The sequence below is a fragment of the Rhinoderma darwinii genome, chromosome 12, assembly GCF_050947455.1.
Source record: "Rhinoderma darwinii isolate aRhiDar2 chromosome 12, aRhiDar2.hap1, whole genome shotgun sequence".
In the NCBI taxonomy this organism is placed as follows: Eukaryota; Metazoa; Chordata; class Amphibia; order Anura; family Rhinodermatidae; genus Rhinoderma; species Rhinoderma darwinii.
This window is the reverse complement of record NC_134698.1, coordinates 84,870,144-84,893,114: the sequence shown is the minus strand read 5'-3', so window position 1 is coordinate 84,893,114 and position 22,971 is coordinate 84,870,144. Positions and strand designations below refer to the sequence as shown.

General features: G+C 45.6%; 1 protein-coding gene across 5 annotated transcripts in view; it reads right to left on the bottom strand.

Moving 5' to 3' along the window:
• The window catches only part of STON2 (stonin 2), a 421,961-nt gene that overhangs the window by 367,870 nt on the left and 31,120 nt on the right, over positions 1–22,971 (bottom strand). For 2 of the 5 annotated variants that reach the window (XM_075844465.1, XM_075844466.1), the window contains exon 2: positions 3,469–3,566. The exons of the other annotated variants lie outside the window; for them this stretch is intronic. The gene's annotated coding sequence lies outside the window, so the exon portion shown is untranslated. The remainder of the gene's footprint in view (positions 1–3,468; positions 3,567–22,971) is intronic. 5 annotated transcript variants of the gene reach the window in all.

Below are 22,971 nucleotides of genomic sequence, written 5' to 3'. Positions count from 1 at the left end.
ACCCAAGGGCCTAAAGAAACAACATAATAATGATGATAATAATAATAAAACAACAACATAATAATAATAAAATAATAATAATAATAATATCCCCAAAAATCCAAAATATAATAATACTAATCCCAATTTTTTTATTTTTTATTTTTTTTTTATATATATATATTTTTTAATCACACTATACACATCCTGACTTTCCCTAACCTTACCCTTCTTACCTAAACTCCACCACCCCAGCCAGCATCTCGCCTCATGTCCTCTCACGTCCGCATAGTCCAGATGCTGGCCCCCACCACCACACCCAACACCCCAGCCCAGCCCCCCGCCCCATGTCCTCCCATGTCCGCATAGTCCGGGGCTGGGTCAGGCAAACCCCCCCCCCCCCCCGACCCCCTCCCAACCTATCTATTAACCCCCTTAAGTCTATCCCTATTCTAACAACATTTCTACATTATAATACAATACACGTCACCAACCTGTCCAAATACCAAACCATATACAAAATACACCGTACCCGAAAGCACCAAGTTCGGTCGCTTGTAAACCTTTTTCCTGCCATTTCAATCCTAAACAAAACAAAAATCTTCCAGTGCTTACCTAGCCCATCACCAGATAGAGAGAAGGGAAAGCCCCCCCCAGCACCCCCCCAGAGGCCAAGGTACCACGTCCACCGCTGCACCCTCCCTATCGCTTGCCCTATCTCCTTACCCTATTACTAACCCTTTCTTGACCCTATTGAAAGCTGACCCTATGCTGACCCTCACCTTTCCCTTATTCCGAGTCCTATCGCTATATTTTTTATTGGTGCCTCAGCGGAACGCAGACCCCCACCTCCAGTTGAGCACCGGTGACGACTCCCCCTCCCTCATGAAGGCAGACACATTAAGGCACCCAAAAGGAAAAGCCCCTCCAAAGACGAGAGGCTTTGGATGCTCCCAATCTGCCAACCTCCAAAGAATGCACCTTCACCAGGTCACCCATGATATTGCTAACAACCTCATCCACTAGGAGGATTTTCTTCTGGGTAGAAACTAGACATCGTGCATTCCACATAAAGTGCCTGACCACTATACTGACTAGAAACAAGGTGCAATGGTCCCTACCACCGAGGTCTCCGAACACTCCATAGGCCCACCCAGCATAGGAGAGGCTGGTTAGGCCTGGCCAACCAATGGAGGCTCCCACCCTTTTGTATACCTCTGTATTGAAAGGGCAATGAAGCAGGAAATGCTCCATGCTTTCCAGCACTCCGCCACACTCCTCCCGGGGGCAATCCCGATCATCAGAGCTTCTGCACTTTAGATTGTCCCTCACATACAGTCTCCCATGGAAGCAACGCCAAGCCAGATCCCAAAACTTCTGGGGAATCCTCGCTGAATTTAAAAGTTTTAATCCCACCCCGAGGTCACTACTTGGGCAGTCTTTGAGCGCCAGGGGCTTCTGGAAGTGGGTCATCAGGACCCTCCTGTCAAGAAATTTTCTCGACATGGTCCTGATCTCCCACACCTCCAGACCCCACCGGCGAACAATCTTCAGCGCCAGGGTGGCATAAGCCGGGAGATGTCCGTGAGGTGTACGCAGGTCTTTCACTTGCCCTCCTCTCTCCCATTCCTGGAAGAAAGGCCAAAACCACCCCCTGCAGGAGGATATCCACCAAGGAGCCCTCTCTTGCCAGAGGTTTGCCAGGTTGATCTTAACAAAGGTGTTCACTAGGAACACCACCGGGTTAACCATACCTAACCCGCCTAGTGTCCTTGGTAGGTAAGTAACCTCCCTCTTGATTAGGTTGAGCCTGTTCCCCCATAACAGCTGGAAGAACAGGCTATAGACCCGAGTCCAGAGAGGTTCTGGCAAGATGCACACACTGCCCAGGTAAAGCAACATGGGCACCAGGTAGGCCTTGGCCAAGTGAACCCTTTCCCTCAGGGTTAAGGACCAACCCTTCCATTGGTCGACCTTCTGGGCAACTAGATTCAGCCTATCCTCCCAGTTCTTCTTGGGGTAATCACCCGGGCCAAATTCGACTCCTAAGATCTTAGCAGACCCCTGAGGCTCTGGAAGGGTGTCCGGGAGATCAAAACCAGGATCTCCTCCTCCCAGCCAGAGACTTTTGCACTTATCCCGGTTGATCTTGGACCCAGATGCCAATGAGTAACGCTCCACTTCCGACATCACCCACTCTGCCTCCCCTCTCGAGGAGACAAAAATGGAGACGTCGTCTGCGTACGCAACCACCCTCTGAGTGGCCTCTGGCCCCTCCAGGCCGGCCCCGACTCCCGCCAATGGCCCACGATCGATCCTTTTAAGAAAAGGATCAATTGCGAACGCATATAGCAAAGGGCTCAAGGGACAACCCTGGCGGACACCAGACCCAACCTCAAAGGGGGTTCCAACCCAACCGTTCACCAGCGCAAAAGTCTCAGCCCCAGTGTATAAGGTCTGTAGCCAATTGACAAACCCCCCCGGTAGGCCGTACCTCAGAAGGACCGACCAGAGGTACTCGTGGTCCACCCGGTCAAAAGCCTTGGCCTGGTCCAAGGACAGGATGTACCCCTCCCACCGACCAGAATTTCCCTGCTCCACTGCCTCTCTGACACTGAGGACAGCACTAAATGTGCTGCGGCCTGGAACAGAGCAATGCTGGACCGGCAAAAGGAGCCGGGATGCAAACTTCACCAGCCGATTAAACAGCACCTTTGCAAGAACCTTTCTGTCCGTATTGAGCAGCGCTATGGGACGCCAATTCTCAATACGGGTCGAGTCTTTACCCTTCGATAAAATGATCAAGGCCGACCTCCTCATTGACATTGGCAAAGTACCCGAGGAAAGGCACTCATTAAACACCTCAGTCAAGAGGGGAACTAGGGTTCCTTTAAAAGTCTTATAAAACTCGGATGTTAAGCCATCCGGCCCTGGCGATTTTTTGAGGGCAAGCCCATCAATCGCCAATCCCACTTCCTCTTCCTTGATCGAATCTATCAAAACACCGAGAGAGGGGTCTACCCCTGGCTCAGGGATGGTTTCAGCCAGGAAAGCCGACATCTCGTCTCGGTTTGGATCTTGCTTCCCCAAGAGGTGCGAGTAGAAGGATCTGACGACCTCCAAGATCCCTGATTTGGATCTCTTCAGAGATCCTGTACTATCAATCAGTCCTGTCACAACCTTACGACTCACTGACATCTTACAGTTCCTGTAGGGGTCGGGCGAGCGGTACCTCCCGAAATCCCTCTCAAGAACTAAAGATGTGTGCCTATCATACTGACACCTCCTGAGCAAAGCTTTCACCACGGAGATCTCCTCCCCACTACCCCCGGTTGAGACCAGATGTTCGAGTTTCCTCCTCAGTTCCTGATATAGGCGGTACCTACTCATGGACCTGAGGCTCGAGAGCCTGCGGAAAAATCCTGCCACCCGGACTTTAAACAACTCCCACCACTCAGACTTAGTACCACTGAGATCCAACAAAGGTACCTGGCTCTGAAGAAAATCCTCAAAGGCCTGTCTTATCTCCGCTTCTTCCAAGAGAGTAGAATTCAGCCTCCATATACCTCTTCCCATCTGGAGGGACTCTGCAATGTTCAAAGAGAAAATAATCATACAGTGATCGGAGAACTCCACCTCAACAACGGACACTGGTGAAGAGATGGCTTCCTCCTTCAAAAAAAACCTGTCTATCCTAGACCTACAACTACCTCTACGATAGGTGAAACCCGAGTGGCCTGGGGTATGCCTGATGTGGATATCCACCAGGCGAGCATCGCTAACTATATTTTTTAATGCTACACTATCGTAGGTCAATTTTTTATCTCCGGAACCTCCTCTATCTCGGGGTCTCATGACAGTATTGAAGTCCCCTCCAAAGATAACTTGTCGACCTGAAAAAAGGAAAGGCTTAATCCTCATGAAGAGACTTTTACGGTCCCATTTGCTCTGGGGTCCGTATATATTGATTAGTCTTAATTCCTGTCCCCTCATGAGGACATCTAAGATCAAGCACCTCCCCATTTCTAACTCAATCATCCGTCGGCATGTTACCGGTGCGGTGAAAAGGACCGCCACTCCGCTATAGGGCTCAGCCGCAAGAGACCAGTAGGAGGGCCCGCGTCGCCACTCCCTCCTAGATTTAACGACGTCTGCCAAAAGTGACAGCCTGGTCTCCTGCAAAAAGAAAATGTCGGCTTCAACTCGGCCAAGAAAATCAAAGGCTGCAAATCTCGCCCTATCTGACTTAATGCTGGCAACGTTAATTGATGCCAGCGTCAACGGAGTGGGTGCCGCCATCATGGATGTTTGAGTTAGACGGCTTTCTTCTTCCCACCCCCCCCTCTATCTGATGAGGACCCCCCTTCTTTGCCTCGCTTCTTGCAAACTGAGGAGTCCATATTCACCACCCTATTCCCATCTTCATCCCCAAGTACCGGGTCAACCTCCCCCTCTGGGGGCAACGGCCCCTGCAGCAGGGGAGGCTCAACGACTCTAGGGTGCCCTACCATGCCCTCCCTCTTAGTATGAGAGGCTGGAATGTCCACGAGAGCATGGTATCGATCAGTAGAGCGCACCAGGGGGGTACAGGATTTACCTTCCTGGGCCAGGGCGGGGCCAGATGTATTTGGCCCTTGGGTTTTGCCCGGTGTCCCTTTTGCTGTAGGCTGAGTCCTCTCTTCCTCTCCCACACTTTCATAGTGGGAGGACTGAGAGTCCTCAGCCCTCTGCTCCCTTTGGATCCTCCTCATCTCCCCATTCAATTCGGCCTCCCCAGGGGCATCAGATTCAGGGGGGGCATCCAGATCCGAATCAGAGGTTGTCCCAGTTTCCTGGAGCGCCCTCCAAATCCTCTCCTTCCTTCGCTTCTCCGCCCTTCTCTGGCGAGAAGGGGGACCCTTCTTTGCATTCTTCCCTTGCCCCTGTGCCCCATCGTCCCTGCCCGCACCCTCACCCACGGAGGCCTCCCTCCTTTCATCCTCCGCAGGTTTGGAGCAAGCATTGACAACAGAGCGAGGACACCGACTGAACGGGTGACCTAAGTCACCACACAGGTTGCACCGAATACGGTCACACGATGCGGCTAGATGACCAATCCCCCCACAATGAGCACACTTCTGCACCTTGCAGCCTGCACTCAAATGTGAGGGGTCGCCACACCGGTGACACAACTTCGGCTGCCCCTGGTAGAAGACAAGGATCCGATCTCTTCCCAGGAAAGCAGACGATGGTATGTGGGACACCGTCTGTCCCAGACGCTTTAATTTAACCATGAACGTCCAGGCCCCTGACCAGATGCCAAACTCATCCATGTTCTTCCGTGGCATCTCTACTACCTCTCCGTACCTTCCCAACCAGGTCATGATATCAATACAAGAGAGTGACTCATTACGGGTAAGAACGGTCACTCTCTTGGGACCACTTTGGCGAGAAATTGCTTGTGCAGCAAAGTCTCGCCAGCCAGGCTCGTCCTTCATCAGCTCGTAGTTCCCCCAGAAGACCTCAAGGCCCCCTAGGTGAACAAAGCTGATGTCAAACTCGACCGAGCCATGAGGATGTATCAAGGCAAAGATGTCACTCGCCTTGAAGCCCATCCCCAGCAGCAGCTCCACCACCCTCTTTCTGGGAGGGCACGCATCATTGCCACGCCACCGGAGACGGACCACATTCCTCCTGGCTACAGCCTGCCCGGCTGTTGGGAGCGACCACTGATCTCCTCGTTGCTCTCGGAAGGCATTTAGACCATATCTGTCTATCCAGAAAGACAGGTCCTTCTGCACTCCCCCTATGGTTAGGGTTTGCTTTCCCTCTCTTAAAGCGTCCAAGAGACGTTGTTGCAAGTTACCGTCCCCGGACCTTGAGGATGAAGATGGGTGGGCCCGCTGTCCCCCCGCTGCCACACCAGCATAAGACCTGCCGGATGTCACAGCAAGAGGAGCGCCAGGCCCATTGCCCCTGGTTGATACCCCATCCCCACCACCCACCACCTCACCACCTACAGACACAGCACTCAACACCCCATTACCAGCAGACACTCCAGCAACTTTATTTACAGACACCTGCATACCCCCAGCAGTTCCCACATCCACAGCCGCAACTTTTTTATTTAACCCACCAGGTCCCCCTGCAGTCATCCTTCTGGCCAGGCCTGGTCCTATGTTATGTATTTTTCCTGTACATTTTGTGTGGGTAGACACTGCTTCAGTCTCCGCATCATCAGGCACCTTTGCAGGGACGCCACCAGATGTTATAAGCGGTGTCCCCGCTGTGCCCTCCGCCTCATTAACCTCCATCTTTTCTATGTGCGGAACATTTTTGGGAAAGGGGCCACCGCCGCCCCCGACGCCAGCAGCCCCCTTCTCGCCTACACCACTTTTCAGTGATGCGGACGAAGGAGCCACTGATGTCACTGGAGCCGCCTCCGGCGCCGGACCACTCCCCCCTCCCACAGAGGAGTGGCCAACAGAGCCGGAGCCCCCTCTGTGACCGCCCTTGTCCGGAACGTCTGACGGCTTTACTGCGACACCGACAGACTTCCGGCTTTCAGACACCACATCCGGTTTCTGGTTTACCCGTTCTCCAGACCGCTGACTCGCATCAGAGACCAGTTTCCCGGGCTCGCCATTAACCGGACACGGGGACACACCCCCTGGCGTCACCAGGCCACCAGTACCGCCCCCTTTGCAGGGGTTGGCGTCCGGCGCCATTTTGACCACCACGTGTTCTAATGCCGGACCCGTAACACTCTCCCCGCATTCCCGCTCCAGCCCCACTGCAGAGGCTTGAGCTGGGGGTCTTGCGGGACCTGCGCCCTGATCCTGACTTTCATCAGGCTCAGAGCACAGGAAGGATCTTGCTGTATACACCATTTTAAATGAACCTTCAGCAGATTTTTTTTCCTTTGTCTTTTTTTTCTTCTTAAATTTTTTTTTCTTTTGCTTTTCCTCCTCTGCGGGTAACTCCGCACCAAAACAAAATCCCTGGAAGGATACCGGCGACTCCACGTTACGGATCTGTGTAAGTAATCCTGGAGGCCGCTCACTGTCAGTATCAAAACTCTCCTGATTTCTCCCAGCTGTGAGTCCACCCTCCTCCTCCTCACTGCTCCTGGGTGCCTCAGAATCTGAGCCTTCTCTGGACTTTGCATTCTCATGCTCCATTTTCTCCCCCACAATTTCCTTTGCTGTGTCTGGGGCTCTGCTGTCTTCCTCCACACTTTCTATTTTTATAGGTTCTGCCATCTCGGCAAACCTCTCTTCATTTTTTAATTTTTCACCAAACACCCCTCCGCCTGCCAAAATCTCCTCACGTCTCTCTTCCACTTCTTTTATTTCCTCCAACAAGGATTTCACATTTAAAAGGTATCGGGACCTCTTACCTCCTGAGGCTTTTGCAGCTCTTCCTCTGGCGACCGCCAAGTCCGCACGGAGCCGTTGCAGCGACTTCCTGAGGTCCCGATACTCCTCCAACCGCATAGCCAGACGGGAGCTGAAGTTCTCCACCGTCTCTCCGGTCCTCAGCTGTCCCCATTCCTCCACACGACCGTCATCCAAATGCCCGGACGGCGCTGGTCCTTCTCCAGATGACAACACCTCGATCACCCTGCCGGACCGCGTCTCCATACCCTTATCCAGGGTTCCAGCCTCAGGGGGAGCCAGGACAGCCTTGCCCCGAGATGATCTCCTCACCCCCGCGACCGTTTGCATATTCCCAGCCAGCTGGGATGACCCTCTACCCCCCGCTGGCATGCTCCGGGAGGTAGAGGTCTGAGGCTCCATCCTAGGATGGAACCCCCCTCAGGGTACTTTCCAAGCCCAGGCAGATGGTATGAGGCCTGGGCAGATAGAATAAGGAAAGTCCCTGGATCCAAGGCCTGCACGGTAGTCTCAGCAGCTCTCTCCACACGTCCTACTCCACCCACTCCAGAGCTGCACTCACTATTCTGCTGGTGGAGTCACTGTGTACATACATTACATTACTTATCCTGTACTGATCCTGAGTTACATCCTGTATTATACTCCAGAGCTGCACTCACTATTCTGCTGGTGGAGTCACTGTGTACATACATTACATTACTTATCCTGTACTGATCCTGAGTTACATCCTGTATTATACTCCGGAGCTGTGATCACAATACTAAATCATAGCATAGTATAGTGTGGTACAGTATAGTATTATATAAAACAGCATTGCACAATTTAGTATAGTACTGTACAGAATAGCATAGTTTTATATGGCTCAGTATAATATAGTACAGCACAACACAGTATAATACAGGAGAGTGTGATGGATGGTCAAATTGCTTATGTTCTCTGTATTAAATTACACTATGAATTATCAAGCAGGATGCCGGATTATGAAGATATGTATTCTCCATTCAGTTATGATCTCTTTCTGTTACTGCTTGAATCACAAGGGAATAAGTTATTACTTTGTGTTCTTCTTCATGGCCTTCAATACTGGTAGATAGGAGTCTGGCAAAACGCCTAGACCTAAAATAATCATTATATTTCCAATTAATTCTTTATCTCAGTATTTCATACACATATGTGAAATCATCGTATGGCCTTGTGGAGACCTCCTACATTTTTTATTGTTTGTAGGCCAGGATTTGCAGATGTTAGAAAGATCACGTGACCTCAGTGGGAAGGTACCCTATGACGTATTTTCAGTCTACGTGTAAAATGTTATGATTGGTTGTTCCATGAGAGGTAACACCCTGGTTAGAGGGTACGCCCTGAGGGTATATTAACCTATGTATCTTGATAATAAATGAGAATATTGATTGAGACGACAGATTGCTATTGTCTTTATTGATCTCCCGGTGCACTGTTGATACTTCAATTACCATATTTGAATACCACCTGACAAAGCAGAGGGAGCCCATTAGAGCACCCATCCCAAAAGGTGCTACCTGGAAGGGGTTTCTTCGACAGTTATGGTGCCGAAACCCGGGACCTCCTAATGAGAATTTTGTGCAAAGTCCACTAATCTGGAAGGACCTGGGGAGTCACTGAAACCAAAACCGCGCGGTAAGTAACAGACTTTATGTTACACCATTTGTTTCAGCCACTCTGTTAAGTCCCTGGAAACGTACTTTGTATATGTAAGTCTCTACAAAGGGGTCCCGTAATAATCAGGTCCTTTGTCAGGATGGTAGTGTGGTTAAATGGATTTACATGGGGGTGTATGTGACAAGTGTGATAAATGTGTGTGTAGTGTGATGTTGAATACATCTGTGAGAAGACATACATATCAAATTGTTGAAACTGTATGGCTCCCAGCCCAGAAGTAATATCCACTTCATAGAAGACGATATACACTCAGTGCAAGGAGGAGCAATTGTGTCTATATTGAATTTGCACTCAATACCATTACCCAGTGCAATAGGGAAAACTTTGAATACTGTATTAGAAAATCATTTATATTTTCCTAAATTCATTGCCAGACAGTGATATTGTGTGTAAGGGTCCATAAACCAGTTGTATGCATTGCCAGACTGGTATAAGGTGGGAATCAGTACAGACTGATTTCTAGCACATGATAATCCGGCATATACACTTTGATGTAAAATAACATCCAAGTAATTAAGTCTGTAGTAGTATAACATCAGACCGCTGGATTGAATACCGTTGTAATATAACATCCTGTATTCATTGAATGACCCTGACACTTACCCCAGGTGCCACCTGTGTCGTAGTAATATAACTACCCAAACTAATTACAGTGAAGAACATCGGTATTGGCTCAGACACAGAGCCCCTAAAGAAATCATCACCAACATAGATAACAGGCCCCTAAACTACAACCCACAGAGAGAACGGCTAAGGGGGGAGGATTACATATATGTTACCAAATATAATTTGCATGTGAAACCATTGCAAAGTGCTAGAGGAAAGCGTTTGGGATATATGCTACATCACAGGCTGTATGAACTGAAAGACACACCCCGGCAGCAAGTGTTCTGCATAAGTGAAAGAGACGAAGGGTTTGTAGAAGTTTGAAATGAATGTGACCAACTCCTGCTTGAATCAATGGAAGTTCATGAATGTAGATTGTGTTGAAGGATTTGCTCTTGCAATTTGTGGATTGGCAGCATTTTGTCTGTTCTTGATGTTCAAAACAGTGAGGGATCAGAGAAAAGGATATCCCACTGCTAGAATAGTCTGAAGGAACGACTTTTGATATTGATAGTCTTTCTGAAACTGTAAGATAGATTGTCTGAGATATCTGTCAACAGACTAAGGCCTGTCTGTTTGGAGCTGGGGAGTTTTCCGGAGACTACCCTACGCCCTCTGACCATGGGGTCAGAAAATAGTAAGACAAAAATGCGGGACAGCCCTGAGACGTGGGTCTCTGCCATCAAAATAGTAGAAAGAGCAAAAGGATCTGAGGCTGTGAAGGATTGTAAAAGAATGTTTAAAATGATGGGAGTTGGGTCCTATGGCACATTAGCAGAATGTGATTGGAAAAGATTTATGACAAATTGTGTTGGATGGTTGAAAGACAATAACATGGTGGAAAAAGCCCAAATGTGGTATGAGGTAGCACAGAGAGTGAGTAACACAGAACATAAGAGTATGGAAGCAAATCATGGAATAATGTATGATTTATATGACCCTTTAAGTGAAAAGCTCCTCACTAATGTGTTAACCCCTTTACAACTGCCAAACAGCCCCACAGCAGCAACTGCGCCATCTCCTTATCCTGAAAATAGCAAGAAAGGCAGCTGCTGGACATGTCCACACTGTGGGCAGCAGAACCCCCTCACTGCAGGATATTGTGTCAGTTGTGGTACGCAGCGCCCCACTAGATTGTTTCCGTTAGTATCAAGTATCCATACACACAGGGGACCAAAACCAGTAGATGTAGACGGGCAACCAGTACCTGGGGCAGTAGGGGAAATCCAGTCACATGAAGCCACTGTGTATCGCCCCTGGAGCCCGGCTGATTTACTAGCTGTATGTAACACACTCCCAGACCCACGTAAAACACCAAGCGCTTTCCATAGAAAGCTGCGAGCAGTACATCTAGCTTACCGTGCTACATGGTCAGATATGGAGAGCCTGGTAGAAACAAAGGGAGGGGAAGTGCTCAAAAATCAAATTCAAGCTGCTATTACAAATCCCGTACCAGCAAATAAAACCAATGAGCAATCAGGACTAGAATACCTGAACGCTATGCAGCCCTGGGTAGATGCTACTCAACAGGATCGAACTGATAGTTTTATGTCATTTTCCCAAGATGTTAAACAGTCAGTCCCTGATTATGCCACAACTTTACAGCAGCAGTGGTTAGATCACGGGTATGAAGAAGGTGATGCAAAAGACTTGCGCCTACTAAAAATAACTTTTATGTCCGGTCTTAAGCCGGCAGTACAAGAAGCTGTTAAAAGATCCCGCCCCGACTGGCGTACATGCCAGTTTAATGATTTAGTGAGCATTGCAAAAGGTGCAGAGTTAGATTTAGCTCCTAAAAGAACTCGTCTCGCCCCGATGCAACAAAAGGGGGGCTATGGAGGAAGAGGCAGGGAACAAAAAGACACTTTGAGAACCCAGAGAAGGGATCTTAGCCAGATTACATGCTGGAACTGTGATAAGAAGGGTCATTATTCAGCCCGATGTCCCTCCCGTCCAGTTGAGCCTCCCAATTCTTTGATTGCTGCATAGGAAACTGGCAACCCTGATGTCTCCCTCTGCCCAGTGCTCCCCCCGACAGGTCCATCATTGATGGTGCCTGTTACTTTACCCACAGGGGAAAATACCTCTTTTCTAGTAGACACAGGGGCAGCCAGAACTGTATTACAAACCAAATATGTACCGGCAGAGTTGTTATCACCAGACTATATAGATTGTGAAGGGGTGGAGGGAACATCATTTCAGTTACAGTTAACAAAACCAATGCGACTGAATATACATGACACACAATCAATTGTCTCCCGTGTGTTAGTGTCACCACACACTCCCTACAATTTATTGGGGACAGATGTACTCAGTGCCCTGGGAGCAGCATTGGACTTTTCTTCTGGCACACCTACATTAACCTCTGCCATTCCAGAGTCCCTGCTATGCAAACTCCTTAGTATGGCAAGTATGCCGGACACTGAAAAAGCCCCCAGTACCCCTCCCCTTTGGTTGGCAGACATCCCAGAAAAACTATGGGCACAAGATAAGATGGATGTAGGAGTTTTAAATGTGCCGCCTGTACAAGTAAATTTAAAACCAGACATGCAGAACCGTCCTGTATGTATAAAGCAATATCCTCTGAGTCCACAGCAAGACGCTGCTATAGAAAAGGATATTAACTCCTTACTGGAAAACAATCTCATAGTGCCCATAATCTCGCCTTTCAACACTCCTCTTTACCCAGTAAAGAAAAAGACACTGCCCGGTCAACCTGTACAGTACCGGATGGTACATGACCTGCGGGCTGTGAATGCTGTGACAATAATTAATACACCACAAGTGCCTAACCCACATACCCTGCTCAACCAGGTCCCCGGCACTGCAGTCTATTTCACAGTTATAGACTTAGCCAATGCTTTCTTCTCCATCCCGCTGGATAAAGAGTGCCAGCAGTATTTTGCATTTACACATAGGGGAAGACAGTATGCTTGGGTAGTGCTGCCACAGGGTGCCGCAAACTCCCCTGATATCTTCTCACGTACCATGAAAGATATTCTGGACACCTGGCAGCCCCCCAATCAGTCCTCAGTTCTACTACAATATGTAGATGATTTGTTACTTTGTAGTGAGAGTCTGGAGAACAGTGAAACAGATTCTAAATCACTATTAATGTTCCTAGAAGAAGTTGGCTGTAAAGCGAGCAAGCACAAGCTGCAATTATGTGCCAAAACAGTTGTTTTCCTTGGCCACTGTATTTCCCAAGGTATGAAACACTTAACCCCTGACAGGCTGGAAATCATACAGAAACACCCAGTCCCTAGAAACCCTAAACAATTGAGGACTTTCCTGGGTTTAATAGGGTACTGCAGAGCCTGGATCAGGGATGCCTCTGCTATGATGCAACCATTATATGACTGTCTCACCTCTGACCCATTTGTACTGTCACCTGAGGCAATTGACAATTTTCACTCCCTGAAACTGTCACTGACTACAAGGCCAGCACTGGGACTTCCTGACTACAATAAGCCATTTACTCTGTTCTGCCATGAACAGGCAGGCCATGCCTCTGGAGTATTAGCCCAAGATCATGGAGGCAAGATGCGACCACTTGCCTATTACTCCCTTGCTCTGGATCCCATTGTACTAGGATCCCCGACATGCATACGCGCTGTCTCAGCAGCAGCAGCTTTAGTTGATAAAGCAACAGACATTGTACTTCAACATGACATTATTGTGCAAGTCCCACACGCAGTGCAAGAAATGATGAACACAGTCAAGACAAAACACTTATCAGTTGCAAGACTTACTAAAATTGAACTTACCCTTCTGTCCCCTAATGTGACTATCAAACGTTGTGTTGTTCTGAATCCAGCTACACTCCTGCCCCTAGATTCTGAACAAAAGGAGGGAGGAGTGGGGGGACAGGGACATGGACACCCCCTTATTTTTCAACTATCCACTGATGATGAACTATTTAATTTTGAACATGAACATGACTGTCAAAGCCTAGTGGATATGGAATCAAACGGCATAAACAGTATATTTGATGTTGCTCTGATTAACCCTGATGCTGAGTATTTTGTAGATGGATCTCGATATTGGAGCGAAGACAAAGGACATTTCCTCACCGGGTATGCAGTGGTCCACAATGGTAAGGCCGTCATACAACAGTCCCTACCCTCCAGCAGCTCAGCTCAGGAGGCAGAACTAAAAGCACTCGCTGAGGCGTGTAAATTGGGTAAGGGACAGCGTGTCAACATATACACTGACTCCAGATATGCCTTTGGAGTTGCACATGACTTTGGGACAATATGGAGAGCCAGAGGGTTCTTGACCTCGGCAGGTAAACCTATAAAGAATGCAAAAGCAGTAGAAGAACTTTTAGAATCACTGCACATGCCAGACCAAGCAGCTATAGTCAAAGTACAGGCACACACTAATAACAGTGATCTCCTATCAAAAGGGAATGAGGCTGCGGATGCAGCGGCAAAGGACGCTGCTGCTCTCCCTCTGATGATTGTGAAGCCTGTTTTACAACCCATCACAGAGACCCTGTTGCGTGCTTTCCAGGACCAAGCACCCCCTCAAGAGCAAGCAGAATGGGAGGAGAGAGGTGCAGCAATAGGTCTAGGACAGTTGAGGCATCTTAATTCTAAGGTTTGCCTACCAAGAGCACTGTATCCAATGATGTGTGCCCTAGCCCATGGGAAAACACACTGTTCAAAGGGAGCTATGAGCCAGCTAGTGTTACAGACATGGCATGCTCCTGGTTTTCAAAATGCAGCAGCCAAATATACAGAGGGCTGCATGACATGTGCACAACACAACCCTGGTAAAACCACCAAAACACCAGCTAAACACACTCCTAAGTCCTACTACCCCTTTCAGCGATTACAGGTGGACTACATACAACTACCTAAGGTGGGAATTTATCAATATGTACTTGTTTGCACTGATTTATTTTCAGGATGGCCAGAAGCTTTTCCAGTGGCTAAAGCAAATGCAGATACCACAGCAAAGAAACTGATAGCTGAGGTAGTGTGCCGCTATGGAGTACCAGAGACAATTGAAAGTGACAGAGGTACTCACTTTACCCAAGAACTATTGAGGAACATATTAAAAAGCCTTGGGATAGAACAAGCATTTCACACTCCCTATCACCCACAAAGCAGTGGTAAGGTAGAAAGACTAAATGGAACTTTGAAATTAAAAATCCAGAAGGCCATGAATGAAACTTCTTTACCGTGGACACAATGTCTACCCCTGGCTTTATACTCTGTAAGAACCACACCAAGAGGGAAGGATAAACTTTCTCCCTATGAAATATTGTTTGGAAATATGCCAAAGACAGGACTGTATTTTCCTCAGCAGTTACAAAAGCATTATGACAATATGACCACGTACTTGGCTGCCCTACACAAACAACTGGAGAGGACACACAAACTAATCCTTTCTTCTATTCCAGATCCAAACTTTCTTTCAGGTACCCACTCACTACAACCTGGAGACTGGGTGGTAACAAAGATACACAACAGGAGCAGTCTGGAGCCAAGGTACAGCCAACCAGTAGAAGTACAGCTGGTCACCGCCACATCAGTGAAGCTCCAAGGACGAGCCAATTGGATACATGCAAGCCATTGCAAAAAGGTTATCAGCCCAGATGACGTCGCCTCGATCGATGATGTTGCCCTTGGCAGGGTTGGTGTTGATGTTGCCCCTCGTGGGGACGATGACTCAAGTTCTCAAGGAGGAAGTGGACAATAAATTCATAAAACATCATCAAATTATAACAGCATTAACAAACTTATCTGATTGTTGGATATGTACACACAGTCCCATAAGCTCAAAATCCATGCCATACATGGCTGTGCCCCTTAGTGAGAAAGAACTTCTTAACACTACATGTTGGGATCCCTCAAAGGTAAAGGATAACACAAAAAGGTATACATGGTCTAATACCAGTGTGCCCTTACCCATAGCAGGATGGATGGAGGATCCCTGGTGGCAGGTAAATCTAACCCTGATACCTGGTAAGGCACTGATTCTCACACAAAAGGAAAATGGAAAATGGGTCCCTAAAAATGTCACTAAAACACTGACACTAGGTGAGATCCCCATAAAAGGTATAAAGATAAGCTTCAATAAAACCCAACAGACCTCAGATGTATTTAGACCAAGTCTGGTAGAACGGTACATACATAATGGTAGTTGGGAATACGGCCATTTCTTCCCTTCAGGAAGTAAGACTGATTGTAAACGTTATCCAGGGTATATGGAAGAAACAGACTTACAAGGGAATGAAACCATGTATTGTGGATGCACAGGAGTATACCATGGGTCTTTGGGAACAAATTGTCCTTGGTGTGTATTACAACAGTCTTTTCCCCTAGTTCATTTTGCTCACATGTTAACCCTAGGAAGTATGCAATGGTTTGACCTTCCCCATGATATATATATAGTGTGCGGACACAATGCATATAAATGGATCCCGCAGACTACCACAGGTACCTGTACCCTAGCTAGGTTACAGTCTGCTACCTGGACATGGGACAAGGATGCACTTCCTTATGATAAAGTACCAAAACATATGCTGTACAAAAGGGAGGGAAAGCAAAAAGCCCACCCATTGGTACACTTACCTTGGCACACCAAGTTAGGATATGCTCTATCCATCTTTGGAGGACCAATTAGAAATGCACATAACATAGAAAAACTAGCAGAGTTGTTTGACAATATTACCGAATTAATATTTGATGCTTTAAATGTATCTTCAGTACTTACCCGACAGCTTATTACTGTTACTAACCAACATACACTTGTACTAGATTACTTAACTGCAAGTCAAGGGGGTATGTGCCAGATAGTGGGTCCTGCATGCTGTCATTATATAGATCCCCAAGGGACAGTACAGATTAAACATGATATTGAACAAGCAAAGCAATTAAAGGAGGAATTTAGGAAAGCCAATTCTGAAGAGGATTGGAACCTAGATTGGCCAGACTGGTTGTCATGGCTGAACCCGGCCTCATGGTTCAGAGGTATTGGAGGATGGGCTGCAGGACTCATGCAAGGCGCTTTACATATATTACTCATAATATTGATTATATATGTTTTTGTTAAATTAGTAGCATGTCTGATACCTATGCTATGTAAGAAGGCTAAGAAAATTGTCTATCATAAGCCGAAACCTTTAAATCAACAATACCCTATGTCACAGGGATTTTATGCACAAGGCCAGAACCTGGTGAATGGGTGAACACCCCACCATGTAACACTAAGTGTGTTCATTTATTAAAGCTTTGCCATTTATATCTTATATACATGTTAGGACTTTTATACAGGGCATGTTGTTATTGTTATCACCATAAAAAATATTGACAAAGGTAGAGTCCAACAAATCCAAGCAGCCGTGCAGACAAGCAACTACGGGACTTGTCAACGCACTGACGGGACCCTTTACCCAAACCTGAACTCGGTGATCGCATTATATTATTGGTAGTGGCCCTATTCACTATTTTGTTTGAAGTTTATAATCAGATAATTCTTAATCTCTGTATTTTAATATGAGAAAAAGGGGGGTTTGTGATGGATGGTCAAATTGCTTATGTTCTCTGTATTAAATTACACTATGAATTATCAAGCAGGAGGCCGGATTATGAAGATATGTATTCTCCATTCAGTTATGATCTCTTTCTGTTACTGCTTGAATCACAAGGGAATAAGTTATTACTTTGTGTTCTTCTTCATGGCCTTCAATACTGGTAGATAGGAGTCTGGCAAAACGCCTAGACCTAAAATAATCATTATATTTCCAATTAATTCTTTATCTCAGTATTTCATACACATATGTGAAATCATCGTATGGCCTTGTGGAGACCTCCTACATTTTTTATTGTTTGTAGGCCAGGATTTGCAGATGTTAGAAAGATCACGTGACCTCAGTGGGAAGGTACCCTATGACGTATTTTCAGTCTACGTGTAAAATGTTATGATTGGTTGTTCCATGAGAGGTAACACCCTGGTTAGAGGGTACGCCCTGAGGGTATATTAACCTATGTATCTTGATAATAAATGAGAATATTGATTGAGACGACAGATTGCTATTGTCTTTATTGATCTCCCGGTGCACTGTTGATACTTCAATTACCATATTTGAATACCACCTGACAAAGCAGAGGGAGCCCATTAGAGCACCCATCCCAAAAGGTGCTACCTGGAAGGGGTTTCTTCGACAAGAGTATAGCATAGTACAGTATAATATAGTTCAGTATAGTATTGGTCAGTAGGGTACAGTATAGTATGGTTTGGTATTGTATAGCAAAGTAAAGTGTAGTATAGTATACGGGTTCGTATGCTGGAGTATAGCACAGTACAGTGAAGAATAGTATGGTTCAGTATAGTAGAGTACAGTATAGTATGATTCAGAATAGCATAGTATAGTACATTAAAGAATATGACAGTACAGTAAAGTCCAGTATACAATTATTTAGTATATCACAGTACAGTATAGCACAGTACGGTGTAGTTTGGTTTAGTATAGCACAGTACGGTGTAGTTTGGTTTAGTATAGCACAGTACGGTGTAGTTTGGTGTAGTATAGCACAGTACGGTATAGTTTGGTTTAGTATAGCACAGTACGGTGTAGTTTGGTTTAGTATAGCACAGTACGGTGTAGTTTGGTTTAGTATAGCACAGTACGGTGTAGTTTAGTTTAGTATAGCGCAGTACGGTGTAGTTTGGTTTAGTATAGCACAGTACGGTATAGTTTGGTGTAGTATAGCGCAGTACGGTGTAGTTTGGTTTAGTATAGCACAGTACGGTGTAGTTTGGTTTAGTATAGCACAGTACGGTGTAGTTTGGTTTAGTATAGCGCAGTACGGTGTAGTTTGGTTTAGTATAGCGCAGTACAGTGTAGTTTGGTTTAGTATAGCACAGTACGGTGTCGTTTGGTTTAGTATAGCGCAGTACGGTGTAGTTTGGTTTAGTATAGCGCAGTACAGTGTAGTTTGGTTTAGTATAGCACAGTACGGTGTAGTTTGGTTTAGTATAGCACAGTACGGTGTCGTTTGGTTTAGTATAGCGCAGTACGGTGTAGTTTGGTTTAGTATAGCACAGTATGGTGTCGTTTGGTTTAGTATAGCACAGTACGGTGTAGTTTGGTTTAGTATAGCACAGTACGGTGTCGTTTGGTGTAGTATAGCACAGTACGGTATAGTTTGGTTTAGTATAGCACAGTACGGTGTAGTTTGGTTTAGTATAGCGGAGTACGGTATAGTTTGTTTTAGTATAGCACAGTACGGTGTAGTTTGGTTTAGTATAGCACAGTACGGTATAGTTTGGTTTAGTATAGCACAGTACGGTGTAGTTTGGTTTAGTATAGCACAGTACGGTGTAGTTTGGTTTAGTATAGCACAGTACGGTATAGTTTGGTTTAGTATAGCACAGTACGGTGTAGTTTGGTTTAGTATAGCGCAGTACGGTATAGTTTGGTTTAGTATAGCACAGTACGGTGTAGTTTGGTGTAGTATAGCACAGTACGGTGTAGTTTGGTTTACTATAGCACAGTACGGTGTAGTTTGGTTTAGTATAGCACAGTACGGTATAGTTTGTTTTAGTATAGCACAGTACGGTGTAGTTTGGTTTAGTATAGCACAGTACGGTGTAGTTTGGTTTAGTATAGCACAGTACGGTATAGTTTGGTTTAGTATAGCACAGTACGGTGTAGTTTGGTTTAGTATAGCGCAGTACGGTATAGTTTGTTTTAGTATAGCACAGTACGGTATAGTATAGCACAGTACGGTGTAGTTTGGTTTAGTATAGCACAGTACGGTGTAGTTTGGTTTAGTATAGCACAGTACGGTGTAGTTTGTTTTAGTATAGCACAGTACGGTGTAGTTTGGTTTAGTATAGCACAGTACGGTATAGTATAGCACAGTACGGTGTAGTTTGGTTTAGTATAGCACAGTACGGTGTCGTTTGGTTTAGTATAGCACAGTACGGTGTAGTTTGGTTTAGTATAGCACAGTACGGTGTAGTTTGGTTTAGTATAGCACAGTACGGTGTAGTTTGGTTTAGTATAGCACAGTACGGTGTAGTTTGGTTTAGTATAGCACAGTACGGTGTCGTTTGGTTTAGTATAGCACAGTACGGTATCGTTTGGTGTAGTATAGCACAGTACGGTGTAGTTTGGTGTAGTATAGCACAGTACGGTGTAGTTTGGTGTAGTATAGCACAGTACGGTGTAGTTTGGTTTAGTATAGCACAGTACGGTATCGTTTGGTGTAGTATAGCACAGTACTGTGTAGTTTGGTTTAGTATAGCACAGTACGGTATAGTTTGGTTTAGTATAGCACAGTACGGTGTAGTTTGGTGTAGTATAGCACAGTACGGTATAGTTTGGTTTAGTATAGCACAATACGGTGTAGTTTGGTTTAGTATAGCACAGTACGGTGTAGTTTGGTGTAGTATAGCACAGTACGGTATAGTTTGGTTTAGTATAGCACAGTACGGTGTAGTTTGGTTTAGTATAGCACAGTACGGTGTAGTTTGGTTTAGTATAGCACAGTACGGTGTAGTTTGGTTTAGTATAGCACAGTACGGTGTAGTTTGTTTTAGTATAGCACAGTACGGTGTAGTTTGGTTTAGTATAGCACAGTACGGTATAGTATAGCACAGTACGGTGTAGTTTGGTTTAGTATAGCACAGTACGGTATCGTTTGGTGTAGTATAGCACAGTACGGTGTAGTTTGGTGTAGTATAGCACAGTACGGTATCGTTTGGTGTAGTATAGCACAGTACGGTGTAGTTTGGTTTAGTATAGCACAGTACGGTATCGTTTGGTGTAGTATAGCACAGTACGGTGTAGTTTGGTGTAGTATAGCACAGTACGGTGTAGTTTGGTGTAGTATAGCACAGTACGGTGTAGTTTGGTTTAGTATAGCACAGTACGGTATCGTTTGGTGTAGTATAGCACAGTACGGTATAGTTTGGTTTAGTATAGCACAGTACGGTGTAGTTTGGTGTAGTATAGCACAGTACGGTATAGTTTGGTTTAGTATAGCACAGTACGGTATAGTATAGCACAGTACGGTGTAGTTTGGTTTAGTATAGCGCAGTACGGTGTCGTTTGGTTTAGTATAGCACAGTACGGTGTAGTTTGGTTTAGTATAGCACAGTACGGTGTCGTTTGGTTTAGTATAGCACAGTACGGTATCGTTTGGTGTAGTATAGCACAGTACGGTGTAGTTTGGTATAGTATAGCACAGTACGGTGTAGTTTGGTTTAGGATAGCACAGTACGGTGTAGTTTGGTTTAGTATAGCACAGTACGGTGTAGTTTGGTTTAGTATAGCGCAGTACGGTATAGTTTGGTTTAGTATAGCACAGTACGGTGTAGTTTGGTTTAGTATAGCACAGTACGGTGTAGTTTGGTGTAGTATAGCACAGTACGGTGTAGTTTGGTTTAGTATAGCACAGTACGGTATCGTTTGGTGTAGTATAGCACAGTACGGTGTAGTTTGGTTTAGTATAGCACAGTACGGTATAGTTTGGTTTAGTATAGCACAGTACGGTGTAGTTTGGTGTAGTATAGCACAATACGGTGTAGTTTGGTGTAGTATAGCACAGTACGGTGTAGTTTGGTGTAGTATAGCACAGTACGGTATAGTTTGGTTTAGTATAGCACAGTACGGTGTAGTTTGGTTTAGTATAGCACAGTACGGTGTAGTTTGGTTTAGTATAGCACAGTACGGTGTAGTTTGTTTTAGTATAGCACAGTACGGTGTAGTTTGGTTTAGTATAGCACAGTATGGTATCGTTTGGTGTAGTATAGCACAGTACGGTGTAGTTTGGTGTAGTATAGCACAGTATGGTATCGTTTGGTATAGTATAGCACAGTACGGTGTAGTTTGGTTTAGTATAGCACAGTACGGTATCGTTTGGTGTAGTATAGCACAGTACGGTGTAGTTTGGTTTAGTATAGCACAGTACGGTATCGTTTGGTGTAGTATAGCACAGTACGGTGTAGTTTGGTGTAGTATAGCACAGTACGGTGTAGTTTGGTGTAGTATAGCACAGTACGGTGTAGTTTGGTTTAGTATAGCACAGTACGGTATCGTTTGGTGTAGTATAGCACAGTACGGTGTAGTTTGGTTTAGTATAGCGCAGTACGGTGTAGTTTGGTGTAGTATAGCACAGTACGGTATAGTTTGGTTTAGTATAGCACAATACGGTGTAGTTTGGTTTAGTATAGCACTGTACGGTGTCGTTTGGTTTAGTATAGCACAGTACGGTGTAGTTTGGTGTAGTATAGCACAGTACGGTGTAGTTTGGTTTAGTATAGCACAGTACGGTATAGTTTGGTGTAGTATAGCACAGTACGGTGTAGTTTGGTTTAGTATAGCGCAGTACGGTGTAGTTTGGTGTAGTATAGCACAGTACGGTATAGTTTGGTTTAGTATAGCACAATACGGTGTAGTTTGGTTTAGTATAGCACAGTACGGTGTAGTTTGGTGTAGTATAGCACAGTACGGTGTAGTTTGTTTTAGTATAGCACAGTACGGTGTAGTTTGGTTTAGTATAGCACAGTACGGTATAGTATAGCACAGTACGGTGTAGTTTGGTTTAGTATAGCACAGTACGGTGTAGTTTGGTTTAGTATAGCGCAGTACGGTGTTGTTTGGTTTAGTATAGCACAGTACGGTGTAGTTTGGTTTAGTATAGCACAGTACGGTGTCGTTTGGTTTAGTATAGCACAGTACGGTGTCGTTTGGTTTAGTATAGCACAGTACGGTATAGTTTGATTTAGTATAGCACAGTACGGTATAGTTTGGTTTAGTTTAGCACAGTACGGTATCGTTTGGTGTAGTATAGCACAGTACGGTGTAGTTTGGTGTAGTATAGCACAGTACGGTGTAGTTTGGTGTAGTATAGCACAGTACGGTATAGTTTGGTTTAGTATAGCGCAGTACGGTGTCGTTTGGTGTAGTATAGCACAGTACGGTGTAGTTTGGTTTAGTATAGCACAGTACGGTGTAGTTTGGTTTAGTATAGCACAGTACGGTGTCGTTTGGTTTAGTATAGCACAGTACGGTATAGTATAGCACAGTACGGTGTAGTTTGGTTTAGTATAGCACAGTACGGTGTAGTTTGGTTTAGTATAGCACAGTACGGTGTAGTTTGGTTTAGTATAGCACAGTATGGTGTAGTTTGGTTTAGTATAGCGCAGTACGGTGTAGTTTGGTTTAGTATAGCACAGTATGGTGTAGTTTGGTTTAGTATAGCGCAGTACGGTATAGTTTGGTTTAGTATAGCACAGTACGGTGTAGTTTGGTTTAGTATAGCACAGTATGGTGTAGTTTGGTTTAGTA